The sequence below is a fragment of the Zootoca vivipara genome, chromosome 15, assembly GCF_965207765.1.
Source record: "Zootoca vivipara chromosome 15, rZooViv2.hap1.1, whole genome shotgun sequence".
NCBI classification, from domain to species: Eukaryota; Metazoa; Chordata; class Lepidosauria; order Squamata; family Lacertidae; genus Zootoca; species Zootoca vivipara.
The window spans coordinates 197,882-219,331 of record NC_142598.1 but is presented as its reverse complement, the minus strand read 5'-3'; the positions used below and the strand labels follow the sequence as shown (position 1 = coordinate 219,331).

Here is a 21,450-nt window from a genome sequence, read left to right as displayed (position 1 = left end):
TTTTAAGTGAATCCCCTCTCTACACACAACAAAGAAGATTATTGGGAACTGCACTCTCCAATTCACAGAGCTCCAATTCCCAGCACCCTTAAACTACAGTTCCCATGATCCTCATGTTTCCTGGCTCTGGGTATGTACACATTCATGTGCATAATAATCAGTGGCTTGAAACGCAGCAAAGTCGTTGTCCCCCTCCAGCATTCCTAGTCATATTCTTACATTGCTGTTAGAGCACAGTAAGAGTAGAGATGTCTTCACCCAATACCCATTAACCAATTTATTTTCCTGTGCTGATCTCTGATTCACCAGGGCTGCCACCTGCAACTGTTCCACTGCTGCCTGAAATGTACTCACCAAAGTGGGTAATGTCATGGAAAGAAAGAAAGAAAGAAAGAAAGAAAGAAAGAAAGAAAGAAAGAAAGAAAGAAAGAAAGCATTGCAAGCTGATCAACCTCAGCATTAAAATGCCAAGCAGTCTGGAAAAAGATTGCAAGTGCTTGATAAACGTAATCTGAACTGCAGGTATAAAGACAAAGCAGCTCAGTTAAGAGTTCCAGTGGTAGATTTTTGTGGGCAATATGTATTGAGTCTGAGATATTTGACTAATTTGGTACAAAAGACTGAACTGAATACAGTGGTACCTCGGGTTACAGGCGCTTCAGGTTACAAACGCTTCAGGTTACAGACTCCGCTAACCCAGAAATTGTACCTCAGGTTAAGAATTTTGCTTCAGGATGAGACAGAAATCGCACGACGGCAGCGCAACAGCAGCGGGAGGCCCCATTAGCTAAAGTGGTACCTCAGGTTAAGAACAGTTTCAGGTTAAGAATGGACCTCTGGAACAAATTAAGTTCTTAACCCGAGGTACCACTGTAGAAACAAATCTAAATGGGATGCTGACAAAGGTTATAAGGATGTGTTTCAAATTTCATGCAATGCCTTATTACTAGAGTGTAAGCTGTGGCCCTCCAAATTTTGTTGGACTCCAACTCCCATCTCTACCAGCCAGTGTGGCCAATGGTCAGATATGATGGGAGTTGCAGTCCAGCAGCACCAGGAAAGACACCGCCTCCCCATCCATCCAGAGGGATCCACAGGTACTACTTGTAATTCATGCAAGTTGTAAGGTTCCAGTGGCATTAAGAAGTTAAAAGGAAGGGCTGAATTGTTCAGAAAACCTGAAGATTATACTCAAAGCAGAAGGATTTACAGAAAAGCCTAATTCATCTGATGTGGACAGGCCTGGAAGAGTCAAAATAGGAATATGTTTGGACTCGCAAAATATGAATAAATCAGTTAAGACAACATTTTCAGCCACCTGATTCCTTTTTCTTCTTTGGCGATCACTCGTAGCCGAGTAAGATTGTCTTCCATAAACATGGTTTTAACAATGAGTCCATAAGTGACTGTGGAGGCCAATTCTGCATGCGCACATCCTTCCACAGTGGGGACATTGGTTTTTAGGTGAGAGTTGATCGCGGTGTGGATTTGCCAAGTGTGCCTTCCTCTTAGCATGTTTCTCCCTTGCGTCCTGAGATCGAGTTTCTTCAAAGCCCATGACACCTTTGGGAAAGACTGTTCTCCAACTGGAGCGCTCGCAGGCCAGTGTTTCCCATTTGTTGGTGTTTATACTACATTTTTCAAGATTTGCCTTGAGACAGTCTTTAAACCTCTTTTGTTGACCACCAGCATTACGCTTTCCATTTTTAAGTTCGGAATAGAGCAGTTGCTTTGGAAGACGATCATCAGGCATCCGCACAACATGACCAGTCCAACGAAGTTGATGTGGAAGAATCATTCCTTCAACACTGGTGATCTTTGCTTCTTCCAGTACACTGATATTAGTTCGCCTGTCTTCCCGAGTGATGTATAAAAATTTTCGGAGACACTGTTGATGGAATCTTTCAAGGAGTTGGAGATGGCGTTTATAAGTGGTCCATGTTTCACAAGCATATAGTAAGGTTGGTAGTACAATAGCTTTGTAAACAAGCATTTTGGTTTCCCTGTGACTATCCCGGTCCTCAAACACTCTGCACTTCAATTGGGAGAAAGCCGCATTTGCAGAGCTCAGGCGATGCTGGATTTCAGCATCAATGTTGGCCCTTGTGGGAAAGGTGCCTAGGTAGGAGACGTGATCAACATTTTCCAACGTTACACCACTGAGTTGGATTTGTGGTGCTGCAGAGGGGTTATTTTGTACTTGTTGGTGCAGCACTTTGGTTTTTTGGATGTTGAGTGATAGGCCAAGCTTCTGCAAAGCTATTTAGGATGGTTTGGAGGTCATCTTCTGAGCGTGCGCACACTACATTGTCATCAGCATACTGAAGCTCTATGACGGAAGTTACAGTAACCTTACTTTTTGCTTTCAGCCTGCTCAGAATTGAAGAGCTTTCCATCTGTTTGATATATGATTTCTACTCCGGTGGGGAGTTTGACAAAGTGTAAGACATTTTCAGCCACCTGATTTGAGACAATGTGGTGTGTTGGACTCATACCTTTATAACAGGGATGGGAAACCTCAGGCTTGAGGGCCAAATAAATCCTTCCAGGCCTCTTCTCCCGACCACACTGCTTGCCTCCTTGCCCTCAAATGTTTTTGTGGGCTGGAATGGATCCGAGTGATAATGCTTCTTTGTTTGCCTGGATGAAGGACACAGAGATGTGGGGCATGGGGATAGAAACCTCTGAATTTTGCAGTTAGAATGTGTCCTACACATCCTTTGATTTGCCCACTTTTGCCACCAGCCCACCAGTGATGCCACCAGGTCAGGACTTTGGGAAAGAGGTAATGGGTTCCTTTCAGCAGGAGGACTCACCAACTCAGCAAGGCTGGTTTACTGCAATTTGAAGTAAGTGAAATAACACACATGACCATTGAAAAAGTGGGAACTTCTGTAAGATGAGTAAGTCTAGAGTCTAAAATAACAGAAGTGTACCACTATAGATTATGTTCTCATGTGGGGAAATACCATAAAAGAACATAATTCTACACAACTCCTCAGAGAAATCTGAAACTGAATAAAGGAAAATGCAAATTTGCCATTTCAAAAATAAAATACACCAGCTGTATCTTACTCAAAGAAACCTTAAAACTTGATGCATCTAGAATAGAAACCATAGCTCAAATACCTAGACAAAACAAGAAGGCTGATTGATATGAAAAGGATTTCTAGAAGTTACCATTCATTTAGCAACATTTATTTGAAACATGACGACAGCGAAAATACTGCTTAAGACAGTTACGGACTCGCATGCATGAAAGGAAGAGCAATGTTTTTTCCTTGGAGGCTGCCTGGAGGATGCCCAAGGAGAGGAGAGAGGAGAGGAGGCTGAGGGAATACTCCACAAGGGAGGGTGTTCAAAAAGGGGCGAGGGGCTGCCAGCTCTGTAGGCAAGGGGAGACCTAACTGGGCTCCTGAGCCCCACAGGGGTGCTGCAGAAAGAATGTAGTTGGTCAAGGGAGCCATGGACTCAAAAAGGTTGAATACTTCTGTAGTAGGAGATTCTGGATGTCTTATTTACTTTGGCTCAGAAAGAATCTATCATCGATAGGAATAGAATGTGTAGACCTGCAAAAGTGACTGAGTGGTATATGGCCCCAAACAGACTACAGTATAGGAGGAAGGGAAGATAATTGTGGAGCAGTGCTAAAGGTTCCTGAAGCAGTGACTGATCCAACAACATGAGAATGCAGATATACCTACATCAGAAATAGACATCCTAACATCTCATAAAGCATCCTAAAGTGCCAGTGAGACTTCTGGGAAGGCTTTGATGCTGGGATGCCCATCACTACATCAAAAGCAATATTAACATACAGAGAGTAATATTTTCTTCTAATGGAGAAGTATAGTAACAGTAGACCCACAACTAGTGTTTCATATGTGGCTGCATGGAGAGAAGCAATTACTGGGAACCCTTGCAGGTAACAGAAACGGGGGCACCAGCAATTTTGAGATCAACTGCTACATTCTTATGGACTTAAGTGAAATTTCGAAGAAGCAAACTTCTCTTTGCAGCAGCAAATATTACAGAGAGTAAAACAGTCGACTGAATGGATTGGTGCACTTTTGTCATGTTGCAGGGCTCTGCTCTGCCTCATCCTTTACAACAACAGAAAAGAGGTATAAAAAATGCACCTCATTTTCAGACAACAGTGGATAACAATGCTCTTGAAGCATGTGGGGATGCTAATCAATTTCACTGTTCTTTCTGCAGGTCAACCTAATCACAGCGCTGGAGAGGCTAGTAAATCCCATGAACACAAGAAGCAAATGGGGAAATGCTCCCATAACACTTGAAAAGAAGGCTGTAGGATCAGGCTTTGTGAGGCAACAGTGCCATAGAGCATAACCAGATAGCTTTGAAGGGATACGAAGTGTATGTCCACATCTAAGGAGATGTAGACCATGGAGTCTGAAGGAATTGCATCAGGCACACAGGGCTACTACCCACAGCTTTGCATTCAGAGGGTGCCTTGATTCAAACTGTGGCATCTCCAGTTAAAATGATATTTGAGAGCAGGACTACAAAATTCCTCAGAATACAAGACTCTGGAGAGATGTTGCCAGTCTGAGTTGGCAATACTGTACTAGATGGACCAATGGTTTGACTCAGTTTAAGGCAACTTCATATTTTCACATTCAGATGCCTCTCTTGCCAATGAAAGCCATCCTGTAAATAAATGTGTTTGAAGATGCTACAGGGATAGCTTGCATATGCATGCAAAAACACACAAAATATTTTCAAAGAATCTACCCAGCTGGTTTCTACAACTTCTAACTGTAACAGTGCCAGAACCAAATAAAGAGGACGCAGACAGAGGCTGCTTGAGTAGGCTTTTAAAAGCAGTATTGAACAGGCAACTTCTCCTACATTCAAGATCTGACAGACACCTCTCAGCCACAAGATTGTGTGGGGAGCACTAATGTGACACAACAATTGCTCTGACTGAACGAGTTGAAAATAATTTTTGCCTCAACCACAGAACATGCAGTCTGATTCACACTTAGGTTTCCTTATAAGTTCCCCCCACTTAGGTGGGGAACAAGGGCCCCCCTCAGAAGTTGCTGGACTACAACTCCCATCATCCTTGACCATTGGCTATGCTGGTTGGGACTGATCCGAGTTGGGAGTCCAGTGACATCTGGAAGGCCACCAGTTTCCCATGCCTGCCTTACACGGTTACAGCACACATTTGTCCAGGTTGTGGGGAAAGGGAGAGAATGACTGTTTGAGTATTTTAACTTTTGTATATTTTAAAGTATGGCTGGGATTTTTTCTTGATTTTCTTGTTTTATCTTTTTGTAAACCGCTTTGAGGATTTTTACAATCAAGTTATGTATAAATTTTCTAGAAATAAATATATAATAAATAATACAGCCGGAGTTGCTTTTTGTGAACCATGCCTTATTCTATAAATGCAGGGGACAGACAACTTCTGATCACATGGCTGCAGCAGTTTTTAGCCCAGCCACATTCACTCCCCTACCAAACCCCTTCAAAGGCTACATTTCCAACCTTCGGTTGGTTGAGGGTTCCTCAGATGCGTCTCCCATGCTTGTTCTCATCTCAGGTGTGAGGACGTTTACGAAGTGAATCCTGCACCATGGCCTGGCAGGATTCCCGCACTAAACCAGGATGCTGAGATGCACCAGCACAGCCAGCCCAAAAATCATATCCAGGCATGTCCCAGCCTACAGCTTAGGGCTGTTGAGTCACTGGCAGAAGCGAGAGGGAATACTTGTTTGGGAGCAGGGAGGGAAGTAACTACTGGGAAGCCAAGAAGAGAAAAGAGCTACAAGCTAGAGAAAGCAACCATGCAAACAACAAAGTATTAAAATACTATGAGTATTAAAATATTTTTAAAAATAAAGCAAGAGAGCTGAGAAGCATGCTAAGCAGGAATATATTAATACAGTGGTTTTCAACCAGTGTGCTGTGGCACCTTTGGGAGCTTTGAATGATGGTCAGGGGTGCTGCGGGCAACACTGGCCTCTGTCCCTCTTTCCTTACCTCCTTCTTCTGATGCCCACTCATGTGTCTGCCTCCCAAAGGCTTGCATGACTGTTTGCTGCAGCAGTCCTGGCTACAAGCTCTCCAGGCGAAGGGGGCTGGCCAAGGGGCTGGCCAAGGGGTGCTGGTTGCCAGGAGCTGAAGGTGGTCTTGGAGTAAGCAAGCAAGGGGGTGAGGAAGCCCAGCCAGCCAGCCCTTGCTGTTGGGAATGGACAGACAAGTGGGAGGCCAGGCAGGCAGGCATGTGCTGAGCTGGCCTTTCTTGTGCTTGCTGTGTGCAAGGCCTGCCTGGGAGCTGAGTGTCCGGTGCTGAAGGGGAGCCTTTCAACCACACAGGCTGGGCAGCACCCACTGCTGTCTCCCAAGGTAAACTGCTAGCCTCATGTTCACCTCTGGCCAATCTTTGTTGGTCCACTAAGGCTGGGGACATCCTCTTCCCAGACCCCCGTGGGGCAGTGTGAGGAGGCACTTCTCTTTGGGGTGGAGTGGGGGGTAGCTCAGAGACCAGGGGTGGCAGCAGTGGCTGCCCAGAGGACTTTCAAGGAGAGGAGGCTGAGGGAACACTCCACAAGGGAAGGTGTTTGAAAAAGGTTGAGAGGCTGCCGGCTCTCCAGGCGGGGGGGGGGGGGGCACATAACTGGGCTCCTGAGCCCCATAGGGGTGGCACAGAAAGAGTGTAGTTGGTCAACAACACTTAAGTCCTCAAGGGACTCAAAAAGGTTGAAAACATTTGCGTTAATATTTTAAGAAGAATGGGAAATGAAGAATATCCCCAAACAGATGAATGGGGGACCAAGAGGCAGCAGGCAGGCTGGGATGCATGAGTGCTTGAGCAGCACATCACAGTGGAAGGCAGCTGTAGCTGGATAAGAGCCAGAGCTTGAGTGGTTTTAAAGCAACTCAGAGACTATAGATTCCAGGTGCAGCAACCAAGAAGTGCTATTGCGGCTGCAGTGGCTCAGGCAGCCGTTAATGACATGTAAAACTCTGCACTCCAGAAGGAAAGTCTGATGGGAAGCATGCATACATACAAGCTGAAGGCTTGTGCACACACACACACACACACACACACACACACACACACACCAAAACTGATGCAGAGGGTTTCTTGTGCTATGTGTTGCAAATGCTAAAATTCTGCATCAAGAAAAGTTGAGTTCTGCAATCTGTACAAATTATGCAAACAAAATTATGCAAATCAATTATGAGTTCATACATCATGGGAAGGGGCAAAAAGTTGCAAAGAAGCCTCGTCCACAGTCACTAGAGATCATACTTGGCAGCTCCTCTTTCTTTTGAGATTGTGAAAGCATTTTTTAAAATTACACATCTTCCACCTCTTTCTCCAAGGAACTCAAGGTAGTGAAAATGGGTCTCCTCTTCCTCATTTAATCCCCACAACAACCCAGTGGGGTAGGTTAGGCTGAGAAGTGACTGGTTAGGTCACTGGTGGGGTAGGTTAGGCTCAAGGAAGTGAGCTCTGTGACCAAGTCTCCTAGCTCCTACCCTGTTTCTCCAAAAATAAGACGTAGCCATAAAATAGGCCATAGCAGGATTTTTAAGTATTCAAGGAATATAAGCCATACGCTGAAAATAAGACATAGTGATAGGCGCAGCAGCAATGCCGGCCGCGGCAGGAGGAGGAAAATAAGCCATAGTGTGGTTTTTTGAGGAAAAATAAATATAAGACGGTGTCTTATTTTCGGAGAAACAGGGTAGTCTGACACTCTACCACTGCACCACATTGGCTCACATTTGGCACAGTTTCAATCATATATTTGCAACCAATAGGACTAGTTTCAGCTAAAGCTAAGATTCTTTTGGAAGTTGAATTCTGTGCTCAGTCCCTCATTCTGCATTTTCTCCTAAGATCTCAAAGAATTATGATACAGTACTGTATAGGTACAGGTCTAGGGATACTGCATAAAGCCACTATTCTGATAATCCATCCTCAGTGGATTTTTAATTTTTTTTATTAAATACTAGCTGGCCATGCCACGCGTTGCTGTGGCTTTTTCTGTTAAATGGACCTTTTTCTGTTAAATGGACCTTCAGAGTCTCCCTTCAGAGTCCCATCACCTTCAGAGTCCCCCTTCATTTTGTACACAATCATTCCTCCCAATATGTGTGTTCTGTTAAATTTTGCCCTGTCCCAATCCTGACTCCCCTACCCACGCGTGTTATGTGAAATCCCCCCACCCCACCCCGACACATTTATCCTACCCAAAGGCATGGCCCTGTAAAAGGCCCATATTCAGGTGATTCTTGCCTGTGGCGTAGTCAGCTATCCTGGCTAGGCTATTCTGCGGCCTAGTCAGCCGGCTGCGCAATGCTGGGCCTTGTTTTGAGTTGGTTGCCGTGGAATTTTGTGATGTCACCGATTGTCTGCAGCCAATGGAGACGCAGATTCTCCATTCTATTTCCCAGCATGCACTTTTATATGATCTGTGTGTCCTGAAACACGGGGTTTGGGGTTTTTTACGTGGCCCAGGTGTGCCATCCGTCTTAGCAAACTTGCCTATATCCTTCGAACATTCGCATGTGATGTGTCAGAATGTCACCTCAATCGGTCAAGCGGTTTTGTTGAACATTAGAGAGGAAGGAACATACCCACTTTACATTTATAGATAGATAGATAGATAGATAGATAGATAGATATAGATAATTTCACAAAATTACAAACAATATTCTATATTCAGATGTGAGATTCAAAACACTAACAAAGAAAACAATATATAAGGGCAAGAAAAAAGAGAGAAAGATGCAGGCCAAATTGACCTGAGAGGCACTGTTCAATGGGGAAGTTTTCCTGCAAAAGCCCCTTTGAAATGAATGGAAGCTGCCCAAGGGCACAGAAGTCCCCCCCCCATGGATAACTTTGATAAATGCTCAGACACAAAATACACAGCAGGGGCTTTTAGACCAGTCACTATCTCCTAGCTTCAACTTCTCTGGAATTCCTATGGCAATAAAGACTGGATTACAGTGGTACCTCTGGTTAAGAACTTAATTCGTTCTGGAGGTCCGTTCTTAACTTGAAACTGTTCTTAACCTGAAGCACCACTTTAGCTAATGGGGCATCCTGCTGCTGCCGTGCCGCCGGAGCACAATTTCTGTTCTCATCCTGAAGCAAGGTTCTTAACCCGAGGTACTATTTTGGGGTTAGTGGAGTCTGTAACCTGAAGCGTTTGTAACCTAAAGCGTTTGTAACCCGAGGTACCACTGTATTGCAATATGATATTGCAATATGATGCAATATGACAAGCTGGTGCAAACGCTGCAGCTTGTGCACAACTTGGTGGTGAGGCTGCTGAGTGGAGTGAGCTACTGCAAGCATGTTGTTATACCTTTGCTAAAGGAGCTGCAGTGGCTGGCAGTCTGCTGCCAAGTCAGGTTCAATGTGATGTTACTAACTTATAAGCCCCTACCGTATGTAGCTTTAACCAGGTTGCTTGAGAATTGGCATTATCTCAGTAGAACCTTGCAACCCACAGAGAAGTTTCTCCCAAAAGTTCCAAAGAGTTAAGATACCCACACTGGATTAACTCAGAGCGGGGCCTTTAGTGTGGTTGCCCCTGTTCTGTAGAATAGCCTTCTTGTCAAGATACGACAGGCAGTACTATCTCCATGTTCCAGAAACCATTGAAGACATATTTGTTCCAACAGGCTTTCCCAGCTGGATAAATGCGTACTTGCCATGGAATTTGTTTTGCTTTGTATTGCTTTTGTTTTGTTTTAAACATCTTGGCTGTCTTTTTAACTGTTTTTTGCTGTTTTTACTGTACATTGCCTTGAGATGGTTGGTGGTTAACAAATTATTGATAATAATAACAACAAACAAGTTGGGATCTGGTTATCAAAAGGACCACCTTCTTCCATACGGACTAAGATCAGGCCTTCCTGCCAGTGTTAGAAATTCAGATATATAAGCGAAGCACCAAATGCTTCTTAAACCAAGGTTACAGTCACCAAAACGGTATGTCTAGTTGCCATTTTTGGGTAGGACGACTCTAACATCTTATTTTTCTAATGATGGACTGATTGCGAGTGATTCTCAGTTAAACATCCAGCTAGTTCAAATGATAACCTTGAGCTAGGTTAAGAAATTTGAGAGCTTGAAGAAGAAAAGTCACTTAATCCAGGGACAGTCCACATAGAAATTGGCCTGTTTCTACCTCTTTTTCTTAATGGTGATTGTGCCTATTCAGCTGCACATAAAAAGCATTTTGGTTACTGAAATTCATTACAATTGTGCAGATAAAATAGAACTGATAGAATTCTACAGGATGTGGTATTAGTGTGTGAAAAACAGTCAAGATCTAATGATCCCCAAGCATGCACCTCCAGATGGTGGAGATGTGAGGCATCATCCTGGCTCCCAGGCATCATCACTTGGTCGCAAGTGGTTGATAGACAGATGCAAAATGTGCCTGGCTAATTTTGAACACTGCTTCCTGCTTCCTTTTTTACCTGCTCATGTACAGTACATCTTTTGGAGCATAGGAGCGAACTCCTAGGGGCCGAGGTCCCATTGCCCACCCCCAATAAAATATTTGAGGGGGCTGCCCCCCCCAGCTGATGGGCATTGCCATTCAAATAGTGTATGTGTGGCGTGTCATGTGATCAATTATGTGGGGTGGGGATTACCTGCCCCCCAATATTTTATTCAAGTTGGCACCCCTGTTTTGGAGGGTCTTTTCTGTTTTGGCACCCAGCTTCTGAATTACCGTACCATCCTTAGTTTTGACACTTGTTAAAGACCTGTTTGTTTATTCAACCAAGCATTTGCTAATTTTTAGTACCTAGCTTTAAGTGAGATGTTTTCTACTGTAGATTGTTTCATTTATTATTTTAATTTATTGGTGTGCAATTGTATACTATACACCACTCTGGAATTTTATAATGAAGGGTGGTATATAATGTTTTTTAAAAATACAATATTGTCTTTAGAAATGAAGAAATAATCACAGTCCTGTTGTACACAGAAAAGAGTGGTAAAAGTTTAGCTCTTTCCCATCATCCAAGGCATTCTGATGCAGGGAGTGGAAATTCCAGTTCACATTTGTGATCAACTCAGAGAACCAGAGGTTGCAAATTATTTTGGATTCACAAACAAGAATCACAAGGATGCAATCTTGTGTATAAGGAATGTGTGATCACACAACTTGGAGGGTGGTAGTTGCCCTGGGTTAATTCATGCAGACCACAAAGGTACAATCTTATGAATGCACCCAGGTAGTAATCTGAAAATGCTAAGAGTGGCTCAAAAGTTGGTACACTTCCTCACCGGATGACAGCTAGTTCAACATAAATTTTTAAAAAAAGTTGGAACCAAGTTGTCACTATATTCGCAAAACTAGAGAAAAATATGAGAAGCACAAAAGCGGGAATTGGCTGAGAACAGAACAGACATGACATATTGCATCAGAAGGTCTGGTTTGGTTATGGATGGCTCAACACCACAAGGAACTCACGTGATTACCTTGAGAGGCAATGTTTGTGTGATTAGGGGGACATTGATGCCCTGTCCTCATTTGCACATCACGGTAATTAAATTTAACTATAGTTTAAAGGTGAACAGGGAAAGAATTGCAGCCACTTCGCTCCTTCCCTGCTCAGCCATGATTTGCCTTAAATCTGAGGTTTGTTTTCCCCAAGTAAACAATAAGCAGTAAGTCAAAAACAAAATGTGCTTATACTGTAGCTTGTGGGTTGTTGTTTGCAGAAAGACAAACCATGATTCTTGTTTCTGAGAGTAGGGGGGCATACTAAAATGCCTGCGATTTCAGCAGTGTGTACCAGCACACTGCACTTTCACTTTGTACCACAATGAAGGTTAACTGTGGTTTAAAGTGACATGCAAATAAAGCCACTGGATTACTACTGATGCTTCACTAGGGCAATGACCATTTTGAAGCTAAGCCGCTCGTTTGTCTTGTCCAAGGCATGGGGAATACTACACCAGCCTACAGTATGATACCCTCAGTCTTAAGGAAGTTGTAGGGCTGGGAAGAGAACACACAATTCTAAAGTCTGTTCTATCAAAAGTAGAAGAAAAAAGGGAAGAGTGTGTCAGACACAGAAATGCGGAAAGGGAGAGGTGATAACATAAAGGTTTCCTAGGTTTTCATAAATCCCAGCCACCCTTCAGAGGTGAGCCTGACTACAGAGCTATGTTCCACCAAGCTGAACACTCGAAAAGCCCATCTTTCCCACCCCTTAGACATCAAGTCAGATGTCCCCCTTCACATTTTAAAAACAGTGAATTATTATTATTATTATTATTATTATTATTATTATTATTATTATTATACCCTGTCCATCTGGCTGAGTCTCCCCAGCCACTCTGGGCAGCTTCCAACAGAACATTAAAATACAATAATCTATTAAACATTAAAAGCTTCCCTAAACAGGGCTGCCTTCAGATGTCTTTTAAAATTAGGATAACTGCTTATTTCCTGATGGAAAGGGCATTCCACAGGGCGGGTGCTGCTACCGAGAAGGCCCTCTGTCTATGCACGCTTCTTCATTGATATGCCCCTCCTCTGAACTTGACCAAGAGGGCCTCCAGCTCCATTTCTATCTCACTGGCAGGAGTGACTTGCCTCTTCCATACGAACAGGGACACTAGAAGGGAGATAACATTTTTGCAACCTTTGCATTCTAATTTCCATTTTCACATTCAATCAGGTTCCTTTTAAAAATCTGACTGTAGGTTTAAAAATAACTCTCTTCCACTTTCCATTTGCCCCTGATTACTTCTGGACTGACCTACTCACATTTAATCGGAAAGGATTCCTTGACCTTAAAAGCATCCCAAGATGCAGCCATCCAGGATAGGAAGTTGGGAAAAATACTTTTCCAAATTGTTTATAATCCTATTAACCTTTACATGAAAACCAATAAAAATTATTTGGATTTGAAAAAATAATCCTATTAAGCTTATAGCATCTGTAGCTTTTGTTTAGGTTTTTTTTTTACAGTTAAACCCTTAGCTTATTGTTCCTCTCTCCACATTTCCCCTTCCCACCGGAAAAATTGCTTTCCCACCCAACTTTCAGCAGACTTTTAGAGGTCTAAACTTTGGAAACAAAAAACACCATTGAAGTAGGGCAAGCATGGAGTGTTCTTTCATTCCACCTGTGATTGTTTCTCAGTCCCTTTGGTCAAATCATTCTACACACTGAGCACCTAATTGATATAAATCAGGGACAGAATTCTCACCTCCCATCAGCCTCAACTAGCAGAGCCAGTGGTCAAGGATGATGGGAAGTGCAATCCAAAAACATTTATAAATCAATTCAATGGGCTCCAAACCTTATAACTCTCCAAATCTCCTTATAAATCTCTTTATAAGGTTCTCCAAACCTTATAAATCAATTAAACACACAAATCCCTTTTCTTTCCAAATGAGAAGGGAGGGTTGGAGAATTGACTTGTGTTGATCAACATTGCTATGCTATATTCTTAGAGGAGGGATTTTAAGTCATTGCAACAAATTATTTCAAAAACACACTCTTTTTGAACAATATATTTTTAAATCCATCCAAGACTGGGACTTTGAACCTTGCCCTATACCCCGCTTAATCCAAAATGGCATCTATCAGAATTAAAATATGTCTAATCATTTTCAGCCTTTCCTGATATGCTGGGCGCCCTGGACCCTACAATGAGGAACTGAGCAATCCAGACAGCTCTCTCTCTCTCTCTTTCTCTCCCTGACACATATGCAAAAGCCAGCTTGAGGAAGGGGTTATCATCACAGTCCCTCCAAGTGCCCATATTTTCCGGGGACAGTCCCGGATTTACAGAAGCTGTCCCAGATTTGATCCTGGAATGTCTTGCTTTTCCTTAGGATGTCCCTATTTTCATCACAGAAATGTTGGAGGGCATAGAGTTATGTGACCACCAAGCCAAGGAGATAAGTAACTATACAACCTTTAGCAGACACCTGAAGGCAGTCTTGTATAAGGAGCTTTTTTCAATGTTTAATATTTTATTATGTTTTATATATGTTGGAATATTATTATTATTATTATTATTATTATTATTTAGAGCATTCCTATTTTTCCTGGAGAAATGTTGGAGGGTATGTCATCACTCCTTCAGTAATGATTGGAACCAACACAATTTCTCTGCATACTGTAGGAGTATAAGCATCTCAAGAGCAAAGGGGGGGCCAAAGGAACTCTCATTCCTGCCTTGGAAAAAAATGGTGCTTGAAAGAGTAATGTTACCATTGCTAGGAATGGCCAGCTCTGAAAGACAATGACGTGGTGGTTGGCGCTGTGCACATTCAGTCCTCAGCCCCTGCTCCAAGTTAGACATGAGGCATCCTGCTTAGAGCAGAGATTCAGCCAGTCTGTTGAACTCAAGAGCCAGCATCTGCCCTGTGTCTGGAACACCAGACGCAAATGCCAGAGCCCTGCTAGATGTTGATTTCTGCATTAACCCACGTGTGTCCCTGCAGGCCTGATCCTGATCTGAACCTTGTACATACAGCACGGACACTCCTTGCCACCTACCCTTGTGTCCCTGTCCACAAGCAGCCAAGGATGCCTTGCTCGGGAGCCAAATGCCATGAAGGCACTTCCTGCTCTGTGGAAGTTGAGAAAGACTGTGGGAGTATTAGGGTGGAGCAGATGGATTCCTTGTAATGGATGAGGTCATCCTAGCAGGAGAGAGTTCCTCCAGGTTCCTAAATAGCACTCGTGGGTGGAGAAGAACAGCTATTTCTTCCTGGTCTAATTTCCAGTGATAAATATCCTGGCACCCATCTTTTAATTTATCTGCCTTGGGGACATCTTGCAGCACATGGCAGGACAGCAATCTTGGCCTGATCTGAACAGCTGCAATTGCTTTATCAGAAACAGACCCCCCCACCCCACCCCCAAGCCTCTCCAGCACATCCGAAGCCTGAGGAATGCGGTTGCGCTGGCCACAGATACCAACAGATGGTTTTTGTTGTTTGGCGGAGATTTGGCCAGAGGCTTTGGGAAAAGCAATGAGGCAGGAGGAGGGGGTGGGGTGAAAGGAGGGGAGGGGAGGGGATCTCTCCTAAGGCAATAGCCCACAAGCTGGGGGGGGGGGAGGCAAGAGAGAGAAAGAGCGTGCTGAATGAAAGCTTCGTTCTGCACTTCCAGATAGGCTGATATTAGAAGATGGTGGTAAAGTGAATGGAAAAGTCCTTGGTCTGTGTATGCAATAGCAAACAGAGCAAGAGGAGCCCTAATAGATTAGAATAGATAGAATGAGAAAGGTGGAAGCTGATTTGAAGGGCAGCCTGAGGAGCGTCTAAAACAAACAGCTCTGGCTGGGATCAGATCCTCATGGCCATTCTCTGTCTCAGAACTTTCAGAGTATGGAATTTTTAAGGATTGCTGCTGCTCAGTCTGAGGCTGATATAAGTTGCAATTAACATCTGGAGGGCATGTGTTATGTATAGAAACCAAAATGCATTTTTAAAATGGGTTTTCCTGCCTAACTCCTGATTTGGATAAATTTATCACTGGGCCTTTAAAATTGCCCAAGAAGCACCTGACAGTCCCCAAAGAGGCAATATATGTAATTAATATGTGCACTTCACTCAAAGTGTTTCCCTGGGTCAGTGATGAGTAGAGTACTCAATGTTCTGTGGCAGTAAAAACTAGAAACTCAGTGTTGCTGAGAAGTACTGAGACAAAATGAAGAGTTTTTTCTTATAACACTGTTATTTGCCACAGTGCCATTATATGAATCAAAACTAGAGTTCTGATGGCTCCACCTCCATGAGGATAATCAGGAGCTGGAAAGGGTGTTGTGGCCAGCGGTGGGGGACAGACGGACCATAAGTCAGTGACAAGTGTATGCATCCAAGCAGTTGGCTCCAGGTTCCATCCTTGGTGTCTTCAGTTAAAAAGGATCTGATAGCAGGTGATGTCAGTGTCCTCTGTGGGACACTTCCTGTCCGTCAGAACAGACAATGTGGGGCTACATGGACAAATAATCAGAGCTGGTTTGTATGTACCAAAAGAAAAAGCAACTAACAGTGCAATCTATGCATTGCTACTCAAAAGCAAATCCCAAGTAAGTGTGTATAGGATTGCAGCCCAAAATGACGAGGAGGCTGGCTTTTTAGTTTAGAAATAAAAGATAACCAAGTTAGGAAAAAGATCATTGCAGAGAATGTGGACACAGAAACATTTTTGCCCTCTCTTGTAACCATGTTGAAAGGGCAGAGGATTCAGGGTTGATGGAAAGAGTGCTATCTTCATACAATGCAATTCAACATAACATTGAATTTAGTGGCTCTAAAAGGGGATTAGACAAATTTGTGGTCTATCTGTGACTATTAGCCACGGTGGCTACATGGAAACATGTTCAGAAGCATTGTACCTCTGAATATCAGGTACTGGGAGACATAAAATGAGACAAGTTTGTTGCTTGAGGCTTCCTGGATGCTGGACTCTGTAGATTCTTGTTCTAATTCAGCGGGGATTTTCCTATACCATTTATTAATTAAATTGTCTATACCACTTGATTGGGTAAAAATAAAAAAGTGGTGAACTGCAACATCTTCTGTATATTGAAATTATCCAGCAAATACACTGGATACACACATAGATACAGTTGAAGAATTGTAGTGATTCCTCTTTACACTTGAATGTATGCTATGCAGCCTCTTCATCAATCTATTGGTCATCAACCCAATAGCCCTCATCGTAATCCCACTACCAATTCCCTACCCTCACTGTCATGAAACAGACAAGCAACTGGGCATCTTTACAGTGCATTATTATTATTATTATCATCATCATCATCATCATCATCATCATCCAACCCTAAAACCTCAACTCAGTGCATTTCCATTCAAGAGACCAATCTGCATGAGGAAAAGCATGCCGTTTCCAAGATGCAGCAGCCTTGGGGGTTGGACATGGCACTAGTTCCCATCCACACAAGTGCAGTACAGTGGTAGCTCGAGTTAAGTACCTAATCCGTTCCAGGGTGCCGTTCGCACCCCCGAAAAGTACTTAACCCAAGCGGTGCTTTAGCGCTTGCGTGAAGCACTGATAGAGTGCTTCTGCGCACGCGCAAAGTGCGCAGAATGCTTCTGCGCATGCATGCATGCACGGCGGAACCCGGAAGTAAACACTTCTGGGTCCGCTGAGTACGCAACCCAAAAGTACGCAACTCGCAGCGTACTCAACCCGAGGTATGACTGTACTGTGACTCAAAGCAAAAGAAGGGAATCATATGATCTATGGTTCTACCAAGGCCAGTATAATTTACTTTAACAAACAACTGCTCTCCACAATGCCCTGGGCAGAGGTTCTTTCACAGCCATGCTAGAGATGCAAACACCTACAAAAATCTCCGAAGAAAAAGATGTGCCTTCCTCTCTCATCTTCCTCAGTGCCTCATATTTCTACCAACTTTAGGAGATACTTCTAACTGCATTCTGGACGTGGGACCATCTGCATGTGCTCGACCACTGAGCCTTGCCCCCCCCCCTCAAGAGGACACAGAAAACTGTCAGTCCTAATAACAGACTGCAGAGGAACAACTGAGATCTGGGGGCCAGAGGCAACCACAGGAAACAGAGGAAAAGTGACTCCAGGGAGGACAACACAAACTCAAGATCAAGGAGTCAAATTGACAGGTCATTCTGACAAGACATTTGTACCCAGGTGTGTAGAACAGGGGTGGCCAACTCCCAAGAGACTGTGATCTACTCACAGAGTTAGTGCTCTACCGCCTTTTGCGTCCAGTGATCTACCTGTTGGGCATGCCTGGTGTATAGCATCTGTCCCTCATATCTATTTCTTTGTCAGAATAAAAGCAGGCTGGGAGGTGGCTGTTTTGAACATTAACAAAATGGCCAGAGGGGAAATAGAGGGCAGCAAGCCCCTTCCATGCTGCTGATAGGAAGAACTTTCTGACAGCAAGAGCTGTTAAGACAGTGGAATGGACTCCCTTGGGATGTGGTGGTTCATTGGAGGTTTTCAAGCAGAGGTTGGGCGGCCATCTGCCAGGGATGCTTTAGTTGAGATTCCTGCATTGCAGGGGGTTGGACTACAGGTAGATGACTCTCGGGGTCGTTTCCAACTCTACAATTCTATGACTATGAACTCTGCCTCTGGAGCCAACAGTCTGAAAACTCTTGCACCACCCAGACATCCAATTCCTGCCTTCCAGCTATTCCCAGCCCCACGGTGCCACTCAAAGCATGCCACTTCACTATGCTGTGTGGCATAGTGGCCCTTCTAGCCTTGCAGTTTTAATAAGCCTGGGAGCAAAGGATAGATTTAAGATCCAATGCTTGAAGGGATGAGGCCTCTTTGAAAACTACAGGCTGGCTTGTTGTGCCAGAAGAAATAATTATTATATTAAGAGAAGCTTTGTGACCTCTTTGTGGTGCCCAAACATTACATTTGTGGTTAGGTTTCCAGGTCAAATCCTATGCAATCCTGAGAATTTCTGATTATAACCATGCAGCTGATTAAAACCTGTAAATCTGAAAATTCACCACAAATCTGTGAATAGTGTGGGCTGAGAAGCTGAGTGTGCAAGGCAGGTCAGTCCTGTGGCTTGTGTGCTAGCTTTCCATCTGAAAGTTTACTCATCAGAGTCCATCACAAGCCCCTGAATGTTTGGGAATGCACAATCCCTCTTTACATTTTATGCTGCTATTATGCGTTTGAGAGAGCACACACCAGGAAGTACCTAGTCCAAATCTCACATCAACCATTAACCTTCTAGATTGCCTAGCTAGGGCAAGGAAGTCTCTTGGCGCTCTTCCCCACTTGCAACAGAGGGATATTATTAATACTGGCCTCTTTTACAAGGTTGTTAGAAAGATTACCAAGATAACAGGAAGCATAGTGAACACTCAAAATATAGTTACAGGTAGGTAACCGTGTTGGTCTGCTGTAGTCGAAACAAAATAAAAAAATTCTTTCCAGTAGCACCTTAGAGACTAACTACTGTAAGTTTGTCATTGGTATGAGCTTTCGTGTGCATGCACACTTCTTCAGATAGGTATCTGGAAAGATTTTTTAAAATTTTGTTTCGACTCAAAATATACTCTGCATCCATCTTGTGTAAACGCTGCTAGGAGGCCCCACAAGCACCATTTCAGCCTGGGCTTTCTACCGGTAGGCATAAATACGGAAAACTGTATTAATGTGAGGATTGTACAGCTCATCACAAGAACAGTCCATAACTGGGTTCAGTCTCCTTTCTTTTCATAGGTAAGGGAAGAAGATAACAATTCTCTCCCACCAACTCCTCAAATTTGTCTGTGGAGAGGCTATATTAACCATTAATGTCTTAAGAATATGCTGACACTACAAAGTCCATGTAAAGATTTTTGTGAAGATTGTATTGCATAACTAGACTTGTTCCAAGTTATTGTTGTAACAGTTTTATTAATTTCAAAAACAACAATTTCTTGGGGGGGGGGTAACATAATCACTTCTGACAGATCAGTGTGCTTTGAGCAACAAACACCCTTCATTAGGTGACCTGTGTGTGTTAAAGATAAGCTTTGACTAAGCAGAAGAGTCTTGCTTTTTAAAATCAAAAGCTATTCTGAGCTGCCTTCAGAAGATACAGTCCCACAAATCTTCTCGACCCACATGCCCTGAACAGACATGGATTATTATTATTTTATTATTCAGAGCTTATGTTTTCTTAACACAGAGTTCCCCTCATGAAGGGCTGCCTGTCTGCGGCCTAAAATGTGTCAAGGCTGCTAGAGCTTGTTTGTTTGCTTTGAAGAAACTATTTTTTTCTGTACCTGCTTACAGACTTTCCTCTTTTTGTGCTCATTCCTGGACAGGACTGCAAGAGACCTTCTGTATACAAGAGAAGAGGGGGACCTTCCTATCCACATTCTCCTATATAAAAAAAAGGCGGACATTCACTTCCTTGGAGAAAAGCAGAGCACGAGGGCAATAGCTGATGATGCCACAACACTGGAAGTGGACTGACCTGCAGGGGGGGGGGGCGCAATGCGCCTCTGGGTGCTGTGCAGGCAGAGGTGCTCTTCCCCTCCACCCACCCGCCTCCTTGCAATGTAAAAGTCTCCCATGTCCACCGGTGGAGTGACAGGCATTTTGCTTTCAATATACTGTACACAATGGCATGAAGCATGAGCCTAAATAGCAAATATTGTAGGGTATTAGGCCTTCAATCCAAAGACTGGGAGCCCCTTCCCCTTCGCTAGGGGCATTCCTAAGGGGTGGCCAAGGAGGACTCCAGCCTCCAGTCTCCCTTTCAAAACTAAAATAATAGCGTCCATTACTTCTTTCAGCGGAGCCAAGGGCAGAGCCAATGAGAGCCTCTCCACCTGGCCATTGTCACTCGCAGGGCAGGGGCCCAATCCACCCCGCCCCGCTCCCAGAGAGCCGGGCAGCCAGGCCAGCGTCAACTTTCCTCCTTCGGAGTAGCAGCCTCCCCGCCCAGCTCCACGGGCTTCTCCCCAAAGGCGCAGCTCCGCCGAAGAGCCGCAGGGCGAGTCCAGCATTGACCCGGGTCGGGGGGGGGGGGGTAGCAGCGCGGCAGGAAGGCGCAAGGCAGCAGCTGCCCGGAGAGAAGGCGGCCTGGCGAGCGAGGAAGGAGGAACGCGGAGCAGACGGCGCGGGCCGGCGGGGCTCGCCGAGAGACGGAAGACGGCGGCGGCGGCAGGAGGGAGGAGAGCTGCCCGCGGCGCCCGCCCGCCCGCCCGCCCGGAGGAGAAGGCTCGGCCAAGGGAGGGATGCGCCGCCGGGAGGGAGGGAGGAGGGGCAGAAGGGGGCCGAGGAGGCGCTGGGTTCGAGGTCCCGCCGGAGCTCCGGCCAGAGCAGCGCACTCCGCCAAGGAGGCCGGCGGGCGCCCAGGGTCAGCAGGGCTCGGCACTCACCTCCAGGCTCCCGAGGCGGCGGCGGCGGCGCGGGCTCCTCTCGGCCGGCTGGGCTCGCCGGGTCGCGCAGCGGGGCTGGCCAGCTGCCTCCATCGCGTCCGCCCGCCCAGGCGTCAGGGCGAGCCAGCGGCGCGCGACAGGCGGGAGGAAGGCGCGCAGACAGAGGGGCCGCGCTCTCTCCAGCAGGGGGAGCTCCGCGCGCCCCCGCCCCGTCCCCGCCCCCGCCCTGCGAGCGGCGCCCGGCTGCGCGGTCCCTCCTTCCCGCCGCGGGGAAGAGAGAGCTACCGTTGCCTCTTCGTGGCGTGTAATAGAGAGGATGCTGTTTTGAAAGGTGCACAGCGGTGCCAGATGTTTACAGGCCTGGGAGCCAACTGCAGGGGGCCGGGGGGCTTTGCCATTCCAAGGGGCTGTGCTCTGCGTCCTGTGATCGGCCCCCACAGTATTTCATTCAAGTTGGCCCCTCTGCTTACAGGGCTTCGCAGGCATCGTGTCCGCTGCAACAAACTTGTGAGTTAGAACTGTGTTTGCCCACATATCTGGACACCAAAAAA

At 45.1% G+C, this 21,450-nt stretch overlaps 1 protein-coding gene across 8 annotated transcripts in view; it reads right to left on the bottom strand.

The window, feature by feature from the left end:
- The window catches only part of S1PR2 (sphingosine-1-phosphate receptor 2), a 50,273-nt gene extending 29,187 nt beyond the window's left edge, over nt 1–21,086 (bottom strand). For 2 of the 8 annotated variants that reach the window (XM_088658450.1, XM_088658451.1), the window contains exons 1-2: nt 20,900–21,085; nt 2,496–2,640 (exon numbers count right to left, since the gene is read on the bottom strand). The gene's annotated coding sequence lies outside the window, so the exon portion shown is untranslated. Of the gene's footprint in view, nt 1–2,495; nt 2,641–19,795; nt 19,816–20,899 lie in introns of those variants that run through there. The other 6 variants (XM_088658454.1, XM_088658455.1, XM_060269038.2 and 3 more) reach the window with 4 other exon arrangements.
- Between the last annotated feature and the right edge of the window lie 364 nt (nt 21,087–21,450).